The following is a 22493-nucleotide window of genomic DNA, read 5'->3' as shown; positions in this document are numbered from 1 at the left end:
TTACATGTTTCTGGAAAGCACGACTTTTTGAACAGGTTTTTGTGTTTTATGTTTTTCGTGTGTTTTGAAAAGCACAGCTCTTTATTCTAGTCAAATGAAATCTACTTTTTTTCATTATACAATACATTTGTGATTCCAAGACTGTCGTGATACAAACAATGTGACTACTGCCTTATCAGAAAACTTGTATTAGCCTTCCCTACTACTGTATTTGAAAAATGTCTCCGCTGATATTGATGAAACTCTCAGAAAAGAAAATTAAAAAAGGGAAAAAAATAGCTCTATACTAGGTGCCAGCATATTGAATTGCATCTGAAAGAGGAGAATGCTGCAGGAGATATGAGTACCAGGGGCCCCTTTATGAAAAGGTGGAGGTTTGTCCTCTGTAGCTGTGTGCACCCTCTGTATTATTCACCTGCTCTTACTGGAAATTGAACTGCTTTATCTGACTGGATGTGCTTGAAATGACGGTGTTTTAATAGACCCAGGTACTTTAAATATAAAATTGAACTGCTGTGCTGCCAAGTGTGTGGGGTAGATTCCATTCCTCCAGACAGACTAATTATGGATGGCAGTAGTTTGAAAGCGGCTTCTGTCTCGCAAGACTCAGATCAGCTCTTTTTTTCCCCTCCTGCTTTATGTTCTGTTAACCAGAAAAAGCTTTAATCATCCCTTTCTATCGTTATCTGCCATGCAAGAGAACAGTTGTGAGAATGGCTCTATACTTCTAAACTGGTTTCTCATTCAAAGGGACTTTACAGTGGACAGATGGCCAAACCCTTGGAAAATGAAAAATGACAGGAAGGGGAAAATTCCCTTTACCAAATACCTCTGCAGCTCACTGGGTGGAGGGAGTATTTTATTTCCATCTCTTAACTTGAATGAATCTGCCAGGTTTTCATTTTGTTTGGGTCAGATTCTCTGCCCAGTGTAAGATTTGGAGCATTATCTTCTTTATCTCTTTCATCTCTTGGATTGCTTAGTGAGGCATTTTGATGAAAATGTGCCCTAGGTGTTCTTTGAGTTCAAGCTGCAGCCATACAAGTGAAAAATGACAGATGGGGCCACTTGAGTGAAATCCATCTGCTGTGACAAGATTCCTAAGGGCAGTCTTTGCAGACCTGTTGGAAGCACCCAAGCAGTGCAGAATTCCAGTGGGGTAATGCTTGCACCATTTTCCTGTTAATTCATGTAAAAATTAGAACATTTATGAAAGTAAATACCCGCAGCTGAAACTCTTGCAACTCTGTAAGGATGAGACATCCCTGCTATATTGTTAATTGAACCACCCAGAAACATTTCTTGACATGACTTTTTTCCAGTTTTCCAAGAAAAAAAGATTTTAGAATATACTGTATTAAAACTAAACCCAAACCTACACATTTATAGAAATTAACCAGAAGTATTTGCGAAAATTTTAATTCAAGGGCAACTTTGATATCATGTGGGATTGTTATGCACATACCTTGATTTAGATGTGATTTTGATATATGCTTAAGAGATCAGGAAAGGTGTTGTTTTTCCTGCTCTGTCTATAACTGAGGGAGGGAGGGGAAAAAGACTCCGGTCAGGATGGGTTTGATCATACTGTGAAAAGAGACTATAGCTCCACACAGATTATAGGTGAGGACGCACTACTGCAGTGTTATTAAAGCATTGCTTACATGGTATATTTTTCTCACTCAGAATTAAAGTATAATATTAATATTTTCGGCTCAGCAAGGAAACTTTCCCCCGAGTCTGATTAGCAGAGAGTCATGTGGGGATTTACTCCTGTAGCACTTAAGGTCTGGGATTTCTTCGGTATTTCCTAACAAAGTCCCCAACACACAGTCATGTACGGTGATGATGGTTTCAGAGCTGATGTGTTTTCTTCATGTGCCACGGTGTAGCTGTCATCAGGGGTCTTCTGCTGTCAGGTCTACCAGCTGTTAGAGGCTGCTGGGCAATATTGTTAATCTTGAGCTAAGTATAGGTGTGTGGAGTAAGTAGAAACTTTGAGGAGCTTTCTGTTAAATGCACGATTGTAACGCAGGCTATCCTCTGACAGTGAGGGTCTAGTCGTGATGACTCAGTTGGCTCCTTTCAGTCTCAGGCTAGGTCTTGTTCATCAAAAGCATCCTAAAACCTGAAATCGACTGGATTGCCAGCTTGTGAAGAGACAGTGTCTCATGATAACCTTGAGTGTAGTGAACTGATTTGGGGCAGGAATCAATGCTGGTTCTCCGAAGGAAAAACACTGCAGCCATATGGATCAAAAGTGCGAAGAACCTTTCTGTGCCAGTAATAGGCATCTTCTCACTTTCATGGACTGTACTGCTCTTGGCCAGCTGAGCAAGTGCAGATTTTCACCTGAAACTTTTTGAGGACGGATGCTAAGATGGTACTGCTGTTCCCTGGTAGAACCTGAAGTACCTTTATACTAGAGAAGGCCTTACCTCAAAAGAAACATGTACTTGCTTCTGCTTCTTCTATATCCCCTTCTTGGTTTTGCTTGAAGTTCCATTGGGAAGAAATCTCCAAAACCTGGGCATTTGAATAGTGATGTGTCATTATCTAGATTCAAGAGTTTCTGTCATCATTTTGATCTCTGATGATTGATACCTAAAAGTAAAGCAACTCATTTCTTACTGTGATGATGAACACAGTCATTGAGTCAGATGAACTGTCGTCTTGTTTTCTTAATTTTTCATAGTTTATAGATATGGATGGAACTGGTGGAAAAGGTGTCACTGGGCTGTGAATTGGCAGAAGGTAATAGCAAATAATTGTGGGAATGAAGATAAGAATGTATCTGAGACTCATGCATGGTCCACAGGATGAGTTTACCTGCACCTGCCTTATGCAAGAATTGTGTTGCTCTCCTTCTGTAAGGAATCCCCCTCAAAGTATTTAGCAACACAATTAACATAAAGCAAGCTGGTTAAAGAGCTATAATTTTGCTTGCAGTTACTCATTACTCTGTGGTAAATCTTCATTTGGCTCTCTAAGAAATATTCTTCATTTTAGTGTATTCATTTAGGAAAATCAAGGAGTTAGCTGATATGCAGTTTTCATATACTGAAACATTCTTTGCATTCCTCTTTGTTCCTCCAACACTTAGTGAAGTGTGTTTCAGCATAATCAGCCTCCCAGTGGATTCTAGCATGCAAACAAATCGCACTTTAACAAACTTAGGTTTGCAAGGCAGTGCAGGGAAATTAAATTACCTGTTTGCAAACGCAGCCCGCTCTCTCAAGAAATGTTTAATATCGCTTGCAATTTTCATGTAACTCTTTCCAATGTCAGTTTTTAACTGTTGTGGTTGAGCTGTTACTCAAGAGTGCAGGCAGATGGGCAATAACTTGGACTTTGTCAGCAATATGTTTTACTGCTTTGGGATTTTTAGCAGGGTGCATTTGTGGTGGCTTTTCTGGATTGTGGGCTGGAGGAAATGTGGGGAAGACGTCAAACTGGAGCTCGCTCATCCGTAAGGTGCAGCTACTAGAGTGCAGTGGTTATAGTGGGGGAGCTATCGAGTTCATTTATACTTTGTTGTGGGCCTGGAAAACCATATTATGTATGTCTTTCACATGCCCAAATCATTCCATATATATTTTGAATCTGAATATTCATTGTGTTGAATGCTTTCTTTTGCAGTTCACAAAACCTCAGCTGCTTTTGTGGCATGCCAGTGCTAGGCAAAATGCCCTATAGCTTTTGAGCACCTTTCAGCACATATGGAGACAAAGTTCTAGTAAAATTATGCACCCTTACAGAGGAAGCCCATTTCTGTAGAAACAAATTATCCTTTTTGTGGAAGGAAGCACAAAAATTGTTGCATATGAGCAGGTTATAATTTTTTCAGCATGGTGTGCTTTAACAGAAATGCTGGTTTATTGACTCTGAAAATTTAGAGGGAAGTATGCCAGCCTTGATGAGCCTTTTGTCAAGAGCATTTCCTCAGGTCTCTGAGGAAGATGATAATTTGAAAGAGAGATTCTCATCAAATCTACAGTCTAGAGATTAATATATTAGCCTTATATGTGGGATCTGGAGTTTTATCTAAATTGTTCATATCTCGGGTGATTACTTTGGAGCTGTCTTCATGCTAAAACTCTTTCTGATGTCATCTGCTCTGTTGTCTACCTCTTTTTTTTTTTTTTTAATAAAGAAATCCTGCAAAGTTTTGGTTTTGTTGTGATACGAAATAGAAAATATTTTTGAATGTTTTCCAAAGCCAGGAAGCTATTTCTTTGCCATCTTTAGATGGCTCTTATTTCATATGCTGTTCCTGCGTTTCCTTTGTCCTTCTCTTCCCCTACTACGTGTGCTCAGGGCTGCGTAGATTGTCATTCTGCCATGAAAGGGAAGGGATTTGTCTGACATGCCCGTCTACACAAGAATCAATAAAACAAGAAGGCAAACTAGTCTTCCTGGTAAACATGGTAAGCAATACCTCAAACATGAGAAGAATAGATCTCTATCCTCTCAGATGAAATGCTTTTCTGAATGACAGTTCCTTACGGATCTTCCATTGGGATGAGGTACAGCATCCGTTATTTCGAAGGACTGCTCTTAGATACAGGTAATCCCAGAGCACTAAGTGTTCGCAGCTTTTGTAAATAGGCATTAAGTCATAGCAATATGAACACAAGAGCATGATTGTGTGGACCGTAGAGGTACCTGAGATGGCAAATTAGATCTCAACCAGTCTCAGCATGGGAAAGCATCATAGCTGATATTTTGGAGAAAGTTAATAACTAGAATAAAGGAGTGGGGATTTAGGAGGGAGGTCTTTTCCTCAAGCCTGATCAGCTAAAGGAGTTTTCGTTAGAGGTAGTTCTTGTAGGTGGAGGCATGTACAAGGAATATCTCTTTGAGCAGCTGAGGTGGTTGTGGGAGTCTGTTATTGCATGTCTAGTTGTATCTCTACCTCTGGCTCCTTTGAGTGAAAACACCAGTGGCATTACACTGGTTATGAAAATGTAACTGATCATGTTTAGTATTACCTCAAACTAGTGCATGGGGTGTATGTTAAAATTGCTTATAATATCTTTTGGTTTTCTGTCCTGGAGCTTCTAGATGTGCTTTATAGATATGAAGTAAATATTTACATTCTTTCTTTTTAAGAAAGAAGGAAATTGTGCTGTGAGATACACACAGTAGCTCTCACTAGGGTGCTGAAATAGGGGTGAAGAAATATGGAGATTTCTCTGCTTCTGTTTGTGCAGTAGCTGCAGTCCAGGCTGGTGTGTGAGGGGGTTACCTGGGTACAAAAAACCCCGTGGCATGAAGTCTCTGCAGTGTCAGTTTAAAAAGCCTGTAGATGCAAGCTGTAGCAGTCTATTACTCTCTAACTGAATATAAAAGGGACTTCAGGATGGGTGGAAGGGCATAACATACACTCTTGAGAAATAATTCTGTAATGTGTTTTTGTCAGTAGTAAAGCTTAAGAAGGTTGCTGTCTTGGGCAGGTACTTCCTGCTTCTGCATCTCATTGCTCTGCTGGCCTCATTGTACCGCAGGGTGGACCTGCTGGAGAGCAGCTCTGCGGAGAGGGACCTGGGCGTCCTGGTGGACGACAGGTTAACCATGAGCCAGCAGTGTGCCCTGGCTGCCAAGAAAGCCAATGGGATCCTGGGGTGCATCAAGAAGAGTGTGGCCAGCAGGACGAGGGAGGTTCTCCTTCCCCTCTACACTGCCCTAGTGAGGCCTCATCTAGAGTACTGTGTCCAGTTCTGGGCTCCCCAGTTCAAGAAAGATGAAGAGCTACTGGAGAGAGTCCAGCAGAGGGCTACGAGGATGATGAGGGCACTGGAACATCTCCCCTACGAGGAGAGGTTGAGGGAACTGGGCTTGTTCAGCCTGAAGACGAGAAGGCTGAGAGGGGACCTAATAAATGCTTACAAATATCTGCAGGGTGGGTGTCAGGAGGATGGGGACAAGCTCTTTTCAGTGGTGCCCAGTGACAGGACAAGGGGCAATGGGCACAAACTGAGGCACAGGAAGTTCCGTCTGAACATGAGGAAGAACTTCTTCCCTCTGAGGGTGACGGAGCCCTGGAACAGGCTGCCCAGGGAGGTTGTGGAGTCTCCTTCTCTGGAGATATTCAAGACCCGCCTGGACAAGGTCCTGTGCAGCCTGCTGTAGGTGACCCTGCTTCGGCAGGAGGGTTGGACTAGATGACCCACAGAGGTCCCTTCCAACCCCTACTATTCTGTGATTCTGTTATCCTAACAATGCTGGATGATTTGGGGATTTTTTCTGCCCAGCTTTGTGTAAGCTTATATCCATTTTCTTGAACCATCTAGCCTCTGTTTTACAAATCTCACACATACAATTTTGTGTTCTCCGTGGGATTCCAAAATACTGTGGGTGAAATTAACACTTTCTCTCATGATCGTCTTTTTTTTTTTTAAGAAGAATTTTTTTGATCCTGAGGTAATTTAAATGGTCATATTACAGTATAAGCTCATAGCATGATACAGTGATGGTTCCCTGTAGGGGTGAGCAAACAGTGGGTGCCACATGTACTTGATTCTGTCACTGGGGAAAACATATGTGAATGTGGGGTAGATTTAGGCAACGTTAACACCACCCTGCTTGAGGAAAAATAATAATAAAGTCTGACTGTGACTAACTGAATAATTGAATGGATAATTGAATTAATTTCGAACGGTGATTGCAGTAAGAATGGTAGCTCATTAGTGGTGAGGAAAAAAACAAACCCTTCGTTTTCTGTAAACCTACTCGGATAATCCTATATCCTAGTACATGTGAGTAGTTTTTAATGTGGTTAGTCTTCTTTTCTATTGGTCCATCCCTAAAATCACATCTAGTATGACAAGATCAGAGCAGCTAGTCTAATGCATTGGAGAGAACTGAAGCAACCCATGCATAGACGGTGGAGCAAGTATTAATTTCTGGCAATTGATTTTTTTATTTGCTATTTTCCCAGCTGCAGATGTGTAGTGTGATTCACCATAACTTAGCAGATAAAGAAGAATTATTAAATTATTTTGGTTTTTACAGGATACTGCCCCCAACTTGAAATACATGCTCACTGCTTCTATTTTTGAATGCCCATCTCTCCTCCATTTGAAAAGTTATCCCAGTACACTCGATGTAACCTTTTGGATAAAAGCAAAACAAAAAACAGTCTAGCAAAAAGGGTAACCAGCACAAGGGATTACAAACGACAGTTCTGGATCTACTCGATGCAAGCAGAGCTGCTCCGACGGGCTTATCTTGGCAGTCTGGCACTTTACATGGCAGATAATCTATGCAGATACTGATCCAGCAAATTCATCTGTCATAATATGTTGAAAATATACATATGTATACCCATAAGTCAATTAACTAATATTAAAGACTTAAGACTGGAGCATTCAGTGCTGAGTGTGTTCTACACTCTTTGGCCAATGCTGTTTAAACACATATCCACCTTATACAACATACATTAGTTACAATTAATAAAACCTAGGAAAGATTCATTATTCTCCTTATTGCTCCTAAATATTACAATTTTATCAGTTCAGTTAGGAATGTCTAACAGAGATGGGAATTGTCCTATTGTCTCACTATTATTCAACTTATCATGGAGCCAGTTTTCAAAGTGTTACTTTTAAGGTAAAAAAAAATTTTAAATGTCAGTGTTGTTAATAATGCAAAATTGAGTGGGACAGTTGCATTAATTTCAGTAGAAAGTAAATGCTGTGGTCATCTTTTCCTCCAGCTGAATTTTTTCCTCTCTTAAAAAAGGGATATCAGATCTGTGTCGGTTCCACATTTCATTCTACTTCAATTACATTTTCTAAAGAAAGATCTAGTTTAGAGGCTGATGAAACCTAACACTGGCAGACCATTATTCTTGCCTCTTAACTTCGATTAAAAAGTTCCTGAAAAGGCAAGTTATTGCTTTCATTTCTGTCATTGACACATTTCCAAAACTTTACTATAAAAAGGATAATAGAGATAATAGTATTTGTGTACTTGTGTGTTGTGTAATCTTCAAGTTATTTTTGAAAGCAGAGACTCTTACTGTGAATACATTCATATGACTGTCACCTTGCATATGAAAACCAGTTTACTTTAATTCCTCCACCTCAAAACCAGATCTAGGGGAAGAAAGAACTCGTACTCCAAGCCAGAAATGATTATACGCAAGTCTTCAATACATGGCGCTATCTAGAAACATTTTCGTCTTCTGTGGGGAAATGTGGCTGGACTTCTTCTGGAGGTCCCTGGAGTGTCCGGTTGCTCCGTGTTCCCTGGCTGCAGAGGGGATGAAAATAACACCGGCTTTAGTAGTAAGTGGCCTGAGAAACCCAAAGTCAAGTCTTTTCCCACGGCAAGAAGTAAGTGGGCAGGTTGCAAAGCAATGGTTACAAAATCATCCTGATCCTTTCTAGTTTTGTCTGTTACATATACAGTATCTACAGTATCTATACTTTGTCTGTATGTATGTATATGGGATTTTATCCCTCTTCTCATTTTCATCTCCAAGTTCTTTTATGCCATGCTAATTACTATTTTATCTTTCACTTCTGTGACATGTCTTTGCGTTATCTGTCACTTTTTCAGCTTGCAGTTGCTACATATTATTAAGGTAAATGATATCATAACAGACAACTCAGATATTTTCCTCACTGGTGACATAGCTCTACCTCTTTTCATGTTGGTAAAAAAGAATACAAGTGGACAAGTGTATTCTCTGTACTTTTTAATCTTACACATCTCAAAAAAAAAAAAAAATCCATGCCACTGTTAGTGCAAATAGTAATAAAATTGTTTTGCTACTGCTTATGTAAAAAAAAAGTCACTTATATATAAACACTGTATATTTTCATATACATCGCATTAGGGCTTACAGGTCTTGTGAACCTGACTGGCATTGTACTTCTAATTTTTAAAAACCTCGTTTGTTAACACCTGCATGGAAGTCGAGGTAGTGATACTACTTAAAGAAATAGAATTATGGCTACAACTAAAAGCTGTAAAAAATTTACTGTCTCAATAAACTAATTTTAAAGGAGTATTTGAGGGCTCCTGAGTGCACACCTGCTCACATTGCTCAGAATTCTGGTTTCATTATTATAAAAGGTGCAAAGAGTAATATTTAACGTCTCAGAGCGTTGAGGAGAGCTGCAACGTACTGAACATGGTGCGGACTGCAGCCAGCCACAAAGCTCTTTGTAGGTATAAAACCATTTTTTAATGTTCTTTCTCTGTACAGCCACGCTATGTGAATACAAGCATATTGTCCTTGTTCTGTTCGCAGACAGGACAATTTGCTCATTCTAAACTGGCAGAAGAGCGTGGTTTGTTGGTGTTTTTTTTTCTTTTTTTTTTTTTTTTTTTTTTTTTTAAGTCACTGTGTACTTGATTTTCTCGGCCGTTCTCTGCGTAAACAAAGGGTGCGGTGACTGCTCCGGGGCGAGCTGGGGCCGGCGCGGCCCCCCCCCCCCCCCCCCCCCCCCGCCCGCGACGGGCACCCCGCCTGGTGCTGCCCGCGCCTTCCCGCCGGGCCGCCGCTCTGGGCCGCGGGCTGCCTGGGCAGCGGCGGCGCGGCCCCGCTCCTCCTCCCGCCCGCGGCCCGCGCCCGCACCAGCCCGCACGGGGCGGTGGCTGCTCTGACGGGCGGGGCCGGCCGGGAGCGGCCCGCGGCGGCCCGGCCTCTCCTCAGGGCGCTGCCCGGCAGCCGCGCCAGCGGCGCGTGCGGTACCTGCCGTCTTTCGTTTACCGCCAATAAAAAGGCAGTACCGAGCTTCTTGAGGGGCTGGAGCGGATGCGCCCGCGAGTTCTGTCTGGGAAAACAGAAGTCTAAACGCAGAGAAGAGGGGCCAGCCGCCTTCCCCGGGGACGGCCGAGTGCCGCGCTGGAGGAGGCGCGCGGCGGCGGTCGCCAGTGAGTGGGGCCGTCATGGCGGCCCCGGTTTGTGCCCGTGAGGGGGGGGCGGCGCGGCGATTCCTAGCAGCCTGCCTGCCGTGGCTTCCCGGGGAGGCTCTTGCCACGATTCAGTTTATGAAGACAACGGTGTGGTAAGGAATTGTGATAGATTGATTCTAATTTAGTGGGGGGTTTTTTGTATTATAAAATAAAGCACTGCTTCGGGAGGTGTTTCTTTAGAGGTTAAACATCAGCTTCAGGCTTGAAAGTGGGGCGTGAGACAAGCACAGAGGCCGGGAGGAACGGTGGGTACTGCTGCTTTGGAGTTTGCCTGCTACGTGGAGTTCCAAAGTTTTATGCTCCAGTCACTTTTTGTCCAAAATGTTTGTATCATGCCAATTAAACAATCAAGTTTTCATGTTGTTTTGGGATCTGGGGAGATGTAGTTGAGGGCTTTGAGAACACCTGTAAGCAATTAAAGGTCTTTAAACACCAAATCGAGCCCCAGCGGTTGGTTACCTCTGTGTGCTGTGACAGCCGCCTTGGGCTGCGCTCCCCCGAGGGCTGTGAGGCATCCATCTGAGGTTTGCTTTTCTTGCAGAGATGTTGGTTTTTTTTTTCTTGTCCAGGCTTTTGCCCCTTTGAAAACACAGAAGTAGGTGAAGACTGAGGCCACATTAAGAACTGTAGTCCTGTAGCAGGGCTAGGATTGGGCTGCCTGATTTTATTCTGTTGCCAAATGCACGTTAGGTAGAAGCGTTTGGTCTGGTTGGTTGTGTGCTTGTTTCTGCAGAGCTCACAGTGTATCTCCTTGCTCTGCAGGTTTTGAGTCCATACTGGTACGGTCAGCTGCCAGAACTGGGACTGTGAAAGCCGGGAGGTAGCTTAGGGGCTGCTGCCTTTCACCTGGGGTTACTGCTTCCCTCCTGAGGCAGAAGTGACCCTGTGAGTACTTGTGATGCCATTGCCAAGTCAGCTGATGGGGAAGCTTTGGCTTTCCACTGGAGTGGATTTGGAGTGTTTGTAAATTCAGTTACAGCTGAGGTGATTTCTTTTGAATGTTGTGAATTGTGTAACATAGTTTGAAGGTTGCAATATACTCTTAATTATCATTTAGAAGCATGTTTATTCATAAAATAGGGATTGTATTGTTCACTTCAGCATTTGCCATGAGACTGCTTTGTGCGTTAGATCTCTGGTGCAAGTTTGATACAACTATGCTTATATACCTGTGTTCTGAGAAATGTCTAGAAGCAAATTGTGAGGGAAAGACCGTATAAAAGGTCTGTTCTGTCTGCATGTGGCCCCTTGTAGTAACTGCTGTTCCAGATGCAGACTGATACGAGACATTTTAAAAGCATAAAATTGTACTTGTATTTATTGCCTATCCATTTTCTTTTTTAGTGTAGCCCTGAGTGTGCTTCAGCCTGATCCATCTAAATGTTCACCATTCCTTGCGGAGGAGAAATTTGTATTGATATAATGTGGCCATTATATAAAATTATGCCAAAACTGATATAAAAAAGAAATAAATGAAAATGTTGATGTAAAAAGTAAGAAAGAGAAAAAGGTAACTATACTTCGATCAGTATCAGAAACAGACAAGGGTAGATGGATACACTGACAGATGAACAGGGAAAAAGTTCGCTGTGTTTACCATCAAAAAGTTTCACAAGCCACTGAAAAAAACCAAACAAGCAAAAACCCCCAACCCTTAAATCTTACTAGATTTTTAACTTGCTGTGTAATTGCTTTGTATAAATGCTGATGAATAACAAAGCTCATCATGGCTGCGCACCATCCAGTCCGTCCTGCGAGAGTCATTGTGGTAGTAATATTTTTCTGTATACCAGTCTCTGTGCTAGCAAAATGTTCTGCTGTGAATGACATTGTGAATCCTTTTGATGTTCTTTGGGTCTGAATGCTGTCTCAGACATGTGCCATCAGTCATAATCTCTCGTGTAAAAAGGATTTTTATTTTAACCTTGTTTGGTTCGGGGGAAAAAAACCCAGTTACTCATTTTGATTAGTGCTAATGCTTAGGCTCTTACAGGGGGTAGTTTCAAACCACTGCACTTCATAAATGTGCATGCTGATAAGAACTTTTATTTTTCATAATGATCTAGTAATACAGTGATAATGCAAGTAATAGCCTATACCTAATGATTTTTGTGTCCAAGGACTAAAAGAATTACTGTATTATATTTAGTGCCAAGTTCTGAGAAAGAACTGGAAGTCCATCTCCTTGTGCATTCTTCCTAGACGTGTGTATGCTGTTTGTCTAGCTGCTAAAGGAAAAGCCTGTACAAAAGGAGGATACCTGACTGCAGATTCTGCTCTCTTCTGAAGAGGAAGCAGCTGAAACAATGTTCCTTTTCAGTCTGCAGAATGGGTGTGGAACAAGTGTTTTCGAAGGCATACAGCAGAAACAGGGTACCTGGGGCAAAGGTTCATGTGGACTGCTTCTCATTAATGTCTCTGTTGCAAACAGTGCGACTTGGCCGTAGGATAAAAACAGAAGTAGTATCAGAAACTGGAAGAACACAATTGGATTTTTCAAATTAATTTAGGCATCGTCTTGGGGTCTTACTGGGATTTATTCACCAAAATTTTTCAGTCCTGTCTCCTAACTGTGTGAAAACATAAGTGGGGCTGGTAGATTGGCCTAAAACCAGAATAATCTCATTGAAGTGTGTGGTACTATTTCAGGTTGCTCTGGGGCAGTTGAGATGTGGAATTTGAGACACTGCTTGTTGCACAGAAGCTTTCTGAGTCTGTAGAATTGTCTAGCTATTTGTTACATCATCCAAATGAAATCAGCTTCCTGACAGACACCATTGCAAGGGGAGGGTGGGCATGTGGGAAGACTTCCCTTTCTTGCTTATTGCTTTCCTTAGCTTTGTTTGGGGAGTGGTACTGGTGTGAGACAGTAGTTACAGAAACACTGCAGCCAGTGAAACTGTTGGCAGTAGCACTGACTTACCTTGGTTTCAAGTGTCCATAAAATTACAGCTTGCACAGGGTTATTCTGCCTGCTTCTGGTAAAAGTTTAGTGATGAACCTGGCCAAAACATTTCTCTGCAGAATACAACTGATTTTTTTTCTTTTTTTTTTAAAACGCTAGGAGTAATTTTTACAAATAAGGTTTTTTTCTTATTGTTAAATCCAATGGTTATAATTGATTTGATGTGACATTCATTTTCTTCCTTTGAACCCATTTTTTTGACAATGTCCTTCAGTCAGTGGCAGCAAAGACTAAAAGCTGCTAGCGCAGAAAAAATGACCTGCCTTTTCCCTCAGTCCTCTGTTAGTTTTCCGATTTTGCAGGTGACTGGTGGATCTCTCCACCAAAAATCCACTACCTTTGCACTGTGCCACCTGCACAATTATATGCTGGTGTCAACTCATAATGTTACCAAAGAGGTTGACTTTCCTCTTGCAGTGCTTTCCCTGCAAGTCTGTTGGGCATGACCTTAGCACTTGCACTTCACCTCCTTGACCTACTCCTTAAGGGTTCATGACCATGGTGACTGAAAGAATGGAGACTGCTGAAGGTGCTTCTGCTTGTAAACTACCCGGTTAAGATATCTGAACAGGCTCTATTCTGTGAACAGTGCTTAGCAAACAAACAAACGAAATGAACCAAACCAACTTTGTTCCATGGAGAAGAAGAAAAAAACACCCCACCAACCCCCTGTCTCCCTCTACTCCTAGGCTGCAAAATGTCGGTGGGCTCTAAATAGTAGTGATGGGTTGTGGTCAAGGGGAGGAATGTGAAAGCAGCAGAGATGATACTTTGTAGGGGGATTTTGTTTGGCTTGATGCACCAAGCTGAAAGTTTGGTGTAGTTCAGGAGCTGATTCGCAAATGGACACCAAGTCCCTGTCTCGAGGGAGCAGAGTTATCTGTCAGAAACATGGGGCAGAACCCAGGGCGTGAGAACTTTCAGCCATTTGGTTGTAACATAGCACTGCAAGTATGGCAAACCCTTGAGCTTGCAGCATCTAAGATTTGTTGTCAGCTTTAAATCAGTTGCTTAAAATCTTGGGATTTTACTTATTCTTACTCCAGTGAGAATGTGATCTGCGCAATCATCTTGGTGGGTTTTTTTTGTTCAGTTTTAATTTTAGCAAAGAGCACCAAAAGGAAGAATTATTATTTCTGGTGTGAGGTAGGAGAGAGCAGATGAGTTATTCTGTTAACGTGGCTCTTATTTATGGTAGTGTTTAACTAACAATTCAGTGACTTTTTTCCTGGGTTCTCTCTCACAATGGCATAAGCGCAACGCTCATGTGTTTTTACTACTTTGTTATGCAAATGTGCTGTGTAGTATCAGTGGTAAGATTGATGAAAATATGTGCATCATTTGTTAGGGCAGCTTGCTTGTCATCATTTCCTTCTGTCATCTGCATTATGTTAAAATGTATGAACACATTTGATACGTGTGTATAATCGTGTCTGCTGTGTATCTTTGTGAGGTGGCGGCTCCCAAAGCCTTGTTCCTGCAGAGCTCCTTTAGGATCTCACATATGTGAGCCCTGCTGTTTGCCCTCCATGATCCGAGTGCGCTGTTTTCCAGGCTCGGATCAAACCCAGAAGGGACTAGGAAAGGTGAGCTGCTGCCACTGTTGGTAGATTCAGGTTGGCATCCTTGATGTGAGAGGCACTCGAAGTTTTGCATTGAAAAAGAAGACACTTTTGAAAGGGTGCCAAGCCCTGCCCTAGATGACACATCCCTTTTGATAGCAGGTTTTTCTCTCCTTTGTGTTCAGGGACTGCTGATGTATGAGACTAGTCAAATACAAGTGGTCTGCTTTTGCCCCGTCTCGCTGAACCATAGCAGTCCTTTGACCTTTGCCAGGCAGGTGGCTGCAGTTGCTTTAAACATGAAGTGAACTGAGCTTGTAGATTCTATTACTGATACAAATTCTGTAAAATATCCTTTTTTTCTAAAGCCAAATTAGTATTTTTTCTCATTTAGCCTAATTTCCTAGGGGAAAAACATATATGACGTTTTTCACTCTTTGTTTTAGGAAATGTGGACTACCTTAAATTGCGTTCCTTTTTTTGGGTGTGTTTTTTTCTTTCCTATTCTGTTTTTCCTTTTTATCTGTGCTATAACAGTAAAGGTTGATGAGCAGTGTGGAAGATGTGCTGATATTAACACAGCCAGTTGCCAGATCCCTGCATCAGCCTTGTCAAATACGTGTTTACGTGATGTTGTGGTATCATTTCTGCATTTATGTAGCTGCAGGCGCTTTCCTGGGTGCCCAAGCTTGATACAAACATTCAGTTAACTCTGCTGTTTCTTGTGAAACTTTTATGTATAAACAATTTTAGTGTTTTTAAGTGTTACTGTGAAGTTACTTTGCATCGATCTTGAATGGATGAAGTTTCAAAGTCATCAAAAACTTGAAGTAATGTTGTGTGGGGTTTTTTTGGTTTTTTTTTTTTTTATCAACATGAGACTCTGGATGGTTCAGATAAGACTTGTAAATGTTGTGCACTCCAGCTGAGGACATGACATTCACACCTTTCTGCGTTTGCACAGAGGGTCGTACATGTAGGGTGAGGTCTTTAGGACTTTTATTTATTGGCAAAATGCAAAAAAATAAACCACTGTGATTTGCTTCCTTCCTTCTCTTGTCCTTTCAAGTACAGCCTCTCCAAATCGAGCAATAAGCAGCTATCAGTGTTGACCCCCGAAAAATACGTATTTTGATGCCTTACCATTTATGATATGGTGTTGTTTCTGCATTTATGTAGCTACAAGCAGTTTCTTCTGCGTTCCGGCTTATTTGTTCCGTAAAGGTCTTGAGTCCTGTCAGGAAAGCCTGAGTGATCTGATGGGTGCCCATCATTTTAGTTCTGCCATAGCCTGGTGGTTCTGCATAAACTAATAGAGAAGGTTCTTACAAAGTTGTTAACAGATTGTCTTAATTGTTTCCCTTTTATTGTTACCCAGCATATATGCTCGTTCATCGATATGGTTCAGTTGTGGTTAGCACAAAAGCTTCATTTTATCCTCTATTGGTTTGTATTGAGGTATATTTTCTGGTATGGCTTTTTATGTGTTCTTGCCTTTGAAATGTACTCACTTGTTTCAAGCATTTTATATTTAACATGTTGTATTTCTTCTATTATAACCTCCTATTCTGGAGCCAGAACCTGTTCTTGGGGATGTTAAAAGCAAGAAGATCAGACCACTTTTCTATTAGCAACTCAAACTTTGTGAGGGCAGAGCGTGCTTTGAATATATCATTGAACAGGCAATCAATGGACGAAAGATTCTGATGATCAGCAATTATTTCTGAGGAAAGGAGCCTCAGAAAAACAGCATCCAGAGAGCTCTTGAAATTGATGCACAGCAACTGTCTGGAGTTGTTGCTTTAGGAAGCCCAGAAAAAAACATCCTCCTTTGTTACTTGCCTTTTCAAATAATCATTGGCTTATCATCAGGGCAACCTTTTGAAATACCAAAAATAATTATTTCTTTGTTATGAAATCTGTGAGATCTGAAATATTGGAAAAAATGGAAGTCAAAGTTTGTTTCTTGAAAATATGTCCAGGAGCTTTAACCGTTTTTTCAGATTTCACAGGAGTGATTTACATAGTTGCATATTCTTATGGCCAAAACTAGTTTTTCAGCCAGGTTGAAAGAAATACCAGAAATGTGATTTTAGTCAGCTGTTCCTTTGACAGCAGGCACTAAAGTTAATGTAACAAAATAAGCTGGTGGCTTTTTCTTTTTTCAAATGGAAACTTGAAGCTTCCTTGCAAAATTGTGTTGCTTGCTCGCGTGCAGACATTATGTGCATAATGAGGGGTAAAACTGACAGGACGTGTCTGTCAATGGAGTAATGAATATCAAATGATCAGTCTGAAGTGAATGAACTGTAAAATATATAATAATTATTCATTGTTCCATACCTTTTGCAATAAAAAGCATGAAATGAAATCTGCAATAAAATGTGTCCCATCTGCAACATTGTAGGACAAATGCTGGTGTGTCATGGGTCAAAATTAATCTTAGTTATTAGCAATTTGTAGTAGTTGATAATTAAGGACAAAGTGATGAAGCTGGGAAAAATAGTATTTGGTACTCAGATATAAGACTTAACCAATTAACTAAAGAAAAACCCCAAATGCGTGGAAGATGCAATTTCATTTTTTTCCATCATTCTGTCTTCTGTTTGACAGACGAATTTTTCTACACTGGCCAAAGCCCTGGAAGCTCTCTTTACAGCAGATAGCAGTAATTAAGAAATTATCTGTGTAATAATCAAGGAATACTAAAAACTAATGAATTGAAGCTTAGCTGTTCTTAAGGTTAGGCAAACAGATGAATACTAAATGAATTTATAGATATAAAGAGAATATCTTATGCAAGTACTCATGTTCTGAGCAATTCATTATTCTAGTATTATGTAATACCTTTTTTGGAAGAAAAAAGTATTGATTGCATCCAGTCTTTCAGAGTTCCTCAAAACAGATGTTTTCTCTGAGATGTGCATTTGGTTTTGGTGGAGAAATACAGCCAAGTTGCCAACTTCTAAGCAACATGCATATAATGGGATTGTGGTGCCTGAGGGCTGGACGTCCTGTCTGTCTAGCCATTGATTATTTTACTCGCTGGTCTGCTTTGTAGTCCTCTGGTATGGCCTGTAACACAATGCGATGTTTTACATCCAGATTCAAACCAGCAGTTTTTCATCATTGTTTTATTTTCCTTTATTTGCTTGAGTCCTCTCAACAGACCTGGTGACTGGCCCATAGCTCACGGGCCACACGTGACTTGCGTGGAGCTTGTGAGATGCCTCTGCCCAGAGTGCACGTATCGTCTGACAAGCAGCAGGGCTGTGCTGGGAAAGGAGGAGGTGGCTGATCTGAATGCCGGTTGTTGGGAAGAAGTGCAAAGTAGAAATTACTGTAGCAGATGTCACTTGGTTGCCATGAAAGTGAGCGAAACGTTCCGTCCCACAGCAGAGAAAAGGAACCCTGCTGGCATTGTCACCTCCCATCCGTGACCCAGTCGCAGACCTTCTGTGGTTTATAATGATGATGAGGTTTTATTATGTGGTTTTATAGAGTCAGGAAGATTGGTCAGTCTTGCTGTAGTTTTTTCTTTACTGTAAGGTCCCTTGTACAGTGTGCTGCAAGTCTAAAAGCATTTTGACATTGTCTGAGTAGGACACACACACAGATGGGAACTAATCCTTTTTGAAGGAGCAAAACCCCCCAAAGCAACCTCTGAGTAATATTTATGTTTGCATCCGAAAGGCTATGCAGAGCACAGAATGCTGTCTTCAGTTATGTTTAGTAACAGGGGGAGGGGAAAAAAGGTAACCCATACATTCAAGTGATCTCTAGGTTTCTTTCCTGTATTTCACTATCTCCTTTGTCGCTCGTTTGTATGATCAGGCTCAAGTGAGAGGGACAATTGTACAGGGAGGTTGCTTGGACTACTGCTGGAAAGCTCTCTTAAATCATTGTGGAAGTTGATTGCTGTCAGTCCTAAAAAGCCTCTTGGTGCTGTGGTTGGAGCTGTATGGGGACAGGAATGCATTAGTTGCTGCTACAGTGTCGTGGTCCAGCTCCAACTGGAGCAGGGCTTAGTGCTTGGTAATTCAGATTCCTAATACAAGCAAATGCTACCACATTTTCACTCTGAGCACCAACTGTACTCAAAATTTATTATTTAAATACATGAACCTGGATATGAGGAGGTAGTATTTGCTAATACATTGTATACATTGTATTTTAAAACTAGGCTGCTGGCAACCTAATTTCTATGTAAATAGACTGATATGTTTCAAATTGTCTAGAAATTAGGAGACACTCTGAGAAAGCTGAGGAGGCAGAAAAGAAAGAAAAGTAAGAGGCGATTTTCAGGTTGAAATGCAGAAAGGGATAGGTGAGAGAGTTTTGAGGCAAGAGTAAACCGTTCAAGTAGGTTTAAATCTCGAGAAAATGTACGGAGAGAAAGAAGATTGCCTTGGGAAAACATAAAGGCTGCATTGATAATGAGGAGGAGCATAAAAAACAATTAAATTAAACGTTGTGCTATGAAGTCAGAGCTGCTTATAATCAGAAACGGTCTCAAAGCTTAAAAAATACTTATTTCAGGCCGTTCTGAAGTCTAAACTAAGCTGTTAAAAGAAAATAAATGAACTAGAAAAAATTAAAGTGTAGATAGAATATGGCTGTGTTATGAAAACAGGATGTCTTTATGCCTGACATACTGATTATATAGCCCATGAAGTCGTGTGCGTTCTTTTGGCTCGGATAGCTGAAACACATATCTCTTGACTATTAGAATTTCTAGAACACCCACATTCCTATTGATTTTTTTTGGGGAGACAGATGATTATTTTGGAGTGTGTAGAAGCTTCAGTCAAGGACCACAAACTAACAAGAGGGACTGTATAAAAGTGAAAAGTTGGACTCTGTCCCAAAAAACTGTAGTTATTTAGGAGAAAACAGACATAACAAAAGACCATCATGGATAAGACACCACTGTAGTGATACCAAACCAGAGGACACTCCTTCATCGTCTTTATCCTCCGTGTGCATGATTTGCTGCGTTGCCGCTGTTCCTGTGACTAACAGCACCATCTGCATTGTGCATTCATGGTAGTAAAAGTTATGTAGCCATTATTTTATTAATGTGTGGGATCCTGTGAGAAGTGCCAATATTCTAATGCATATTCTGGAGAGAGGTTTGGGGTGAGAATGGACAGTCAATTCGTAGATTTATTTTGAAGTGCATTTCAGCTTCAGACATCTGAACACAAAATACAGAAATACTTGCAAATGGACTTCATTCTGTGTTTCTGTAATGCACTTCTGCCTACACTGTTGATCATTATTTTTACACTTTAATTGTTTAATCTGAGGATTTTGGTACATGAATATTAGACAGGATGCCCTAACATGAAACTCTGCTATTTCTGTATAACAGATGTGTACCATCTTTTATGTGTAGATCTTGCAGTGTAACAGTGATTCTGGTGTGTGTAGTCCATTTGTGGTTTAACCATAATCCTAAAATGGTACAAGATGTCCAGAGGATACATACTGTAGAGTTTTCTTATGCTTCCAGCCCCAATGTTTCTGTGCATAGTCACATCTTTCTCTTAACCTTTCAGCTTCACAAGCCTTTGCTCACATAGGTGTGTCTAGAATTTATCAGTATCTCTGTTTCTTGCGCTTTTCGTATTTTTCCCTCTTCCCTTAAAGTATTGGAGTTTCTTGGTTTTCAACAGAGAATAAAGCATCTCTCTTCGGTAATGCAATCACTATTTCAAAAACAACATGACTTATTTGGAAAGAGTGGTGGCTATAATAAAGAAAAAGATCACTAGCCTCTCTCAGGATAGCCTTGGGGCCCCATCTCTCTGGATTAGGTAAAGGACAGGTAATTTGAAACAGTACCTGTCTTGTACATAATCATATTCTCTCTACTGGAATATCCTTCAGCCCCTGCTGTATGGAAATCTATAATTTTGAACAAATAATGGAAAGGTGAACACCAACACTTCTAATTTTAAAAATATAAACTAGTTCTTCAAAACCCGTGGCATTAGGATTTAGCTTATTTTCCAAGATTTCCAAATGCAAAGGCTTATGTGTAGGAGCATGGGATTTTGGTGAGATTAATTTGTAATAACACTCAAGAGTCTGTGCTATCACAATAGTGTGGCACAATTTTATAGAGGTTACTGTTTCGTAGGGATTTTTCATTTATTTTAGCTTCATAATACCAGTTTTCACTTTGAATTTTTCAAAATGCCCTTCTCGACTTCAGAGTATTGCTGAAGTTCTTGAGACATAATTACATAAAACCTAAGTTACTTTAATTTCCATTTTCCAAATTTCAACTTAAGTTACTATGTACAAAGAGAAACTATTGCTAACCTGAATTATAAGGTGCTGAAAAACAAGTATCTTTGCAAATCTGCTTGGCAAATGTAAAAATGTCTAGTGTTCTGTAATAGTTACAGTGTTCATTTTGGGGATGTCAGAGAAATGCCAGCAATTGGAACTCCCTGATTTTAATATTTCAGGCCATCAGAGAGAGGTTATGTGTGCAAAGTTGTTCTTTAGTTAAACAGGGCACCCTGCAGATCTGTAACTCCTCAATGAGGTCTATCTTTGGTGCTTTTAGGGGGTTACTCTTGCTTTTCTGCATAACTATTGATATTTTTGTTTGTTTGTTTCCTGTGGCAACACAGTCTAGTTAAAAATGTTTATTACTGATCTGTATCTTCCTCAGCATTGCTTTAAATATCTGGATTATTTACAAGATATTAATATCCAACTGTGCTGGAATCCCTGCTCAGATAGTATCATCTGACAAAACTCTTCAGAGGACACTCCTTTATTGTTCATTTAAGACATAAGGACTAGGGTAAGGTTTACTTAAAATGCATGCTGTAAACTCTCATAATAGAAAAAGAAATCCATGTTCTGAGCTGCTTTTGGTCCAGACAAAAAAAGATAGAGCAATGTAAGAATGGGTCAGCTTCATATCATGAACATGGAGTTATTAAATATTGAAGAAAGTTAAATGAAATGATAGAGGGGTTAAATATTGTGGATCTCAAATTTTCATGTATTTTTAAATAAGACTGAGGCTGCTTATAAGAAATTGGTGTTGAATTAAAGGTCACCATTAGTAAGCAAGATAAATGAAGTGTTGTTTGAATACAACTAAATACATAGCAAGACACAACCTCAGTTGTTTATATTTTTCTGTCCTTGTGACATGAATGAAGACATTTTTATGCCGTTGGATACTTTCCCTGAGATTTTTAACTGTATAGACTTTCATGAATGAGGATTTAATCAGATGTGTGCTATGGACATTCCCATGGCTAGCAGTGGGACAGACTTATCATCTAATTTCAATTTTGTTCTTTATGTACAGTACACAGGGAACTTCCTGGTCTGAGCACTGAGGCATATAGACTGTGGTGGTTCAGAATTCAGTTTTGCATTCTCTGGAGTCTGTTTGTTATGGCAAGCATCAACAGATAAATTTGTAAGGACTGGACGTTTGAATCAAGGAGAGGAAATCTCTTTTGTATTAATAAAAGTAACTTGTAAGGCTTAGAGGCAGTTTAAGGCATAGAGAGCACAACTATGTGGTCCATTACCTAAAAGATGATGGTGAAGCGCAGTGTAAAGGTTTATTCTCATATGCATATGTAAATTCAAAATGTGCTTTTCAGAAATAAGGATCAAAAGTAAAAATGCTGCTAAAATTTTTACATACCAATATTGTGAGTAGAGTTTTGTGAAATTTGTAGCGAAGCTGCTTTTCCTGAATAGTACGGGTTTGGGTTGACCAAAGCATTTAGGAAGTTCCTGTTAAATGTTTAATACTGACTTGGTTAGTGTTAAAAATAATATCCCTCCTCCACTCCAAAAAAAAAAAAAAAAATTTTTTTTTGACAAGCATATCTATACCTACATAAACTTCTAAGCATGTCAGAATGAATACAGAGTATGATATTTTACTTTAGAAACAGCCAGTAGGTTACTGCATAATATTATCAAGCCCTTAGACAAGGCACTTGATGCTTTTGGTCAAATAAGCTTTTAATAAGAATGAGCGACTA

The 22493-nt window shown here is 40.3% G+C and overlaps 1 protein-coding gene across 5 annotated transcripts in view; it reads left to right on the top strand.

The window, feature by feature from the left end:
* CLSTN2 (calsyntenin 2) overlaps positions 1-22493 on the top strand; it is a 527602-nt gene that overhangs the window by 297480 nt on the left and 207629 nt on the right. Inside the window, exon 1 of one of the 5 annotated variants that reach the window (XM_075417513.1) lies at positions 9683-10022. The exons of the other annotated variants lie outside the window; for them this stretch is intronic. The gene's annotated coding sequence lies outside the window, so the exon portion shown is untranslated. Of the gene's footprint in view, positions 1-9682; positions 10023-22493 lie in introns of those variants that run through there. 5 annotated transcript variants of the gene reach the window in all.

The sequence above is a fragment of the Opisthocomus hoazin genome, chromosome 4 (assembly GCF_030867145.1).
Source record: "Opisthocomus hoazin isolate bOpiHoa1 chromosome 4, bOpiHoa1.hap1, whole genome shotgun sequence".
NCBI classification, from domain to species: domain Eukaryota; kingdom Metazoa; phylum Chordata; class Aves; order Opisthocomiformes; family Opisthocomidae; genus Opisthocomus; species Opisthocomus hoazin.
Note: the sequence above shows the minus strand (reverse complement) of the source record. Positions and strands in the feature narration are given on the sequence as shown.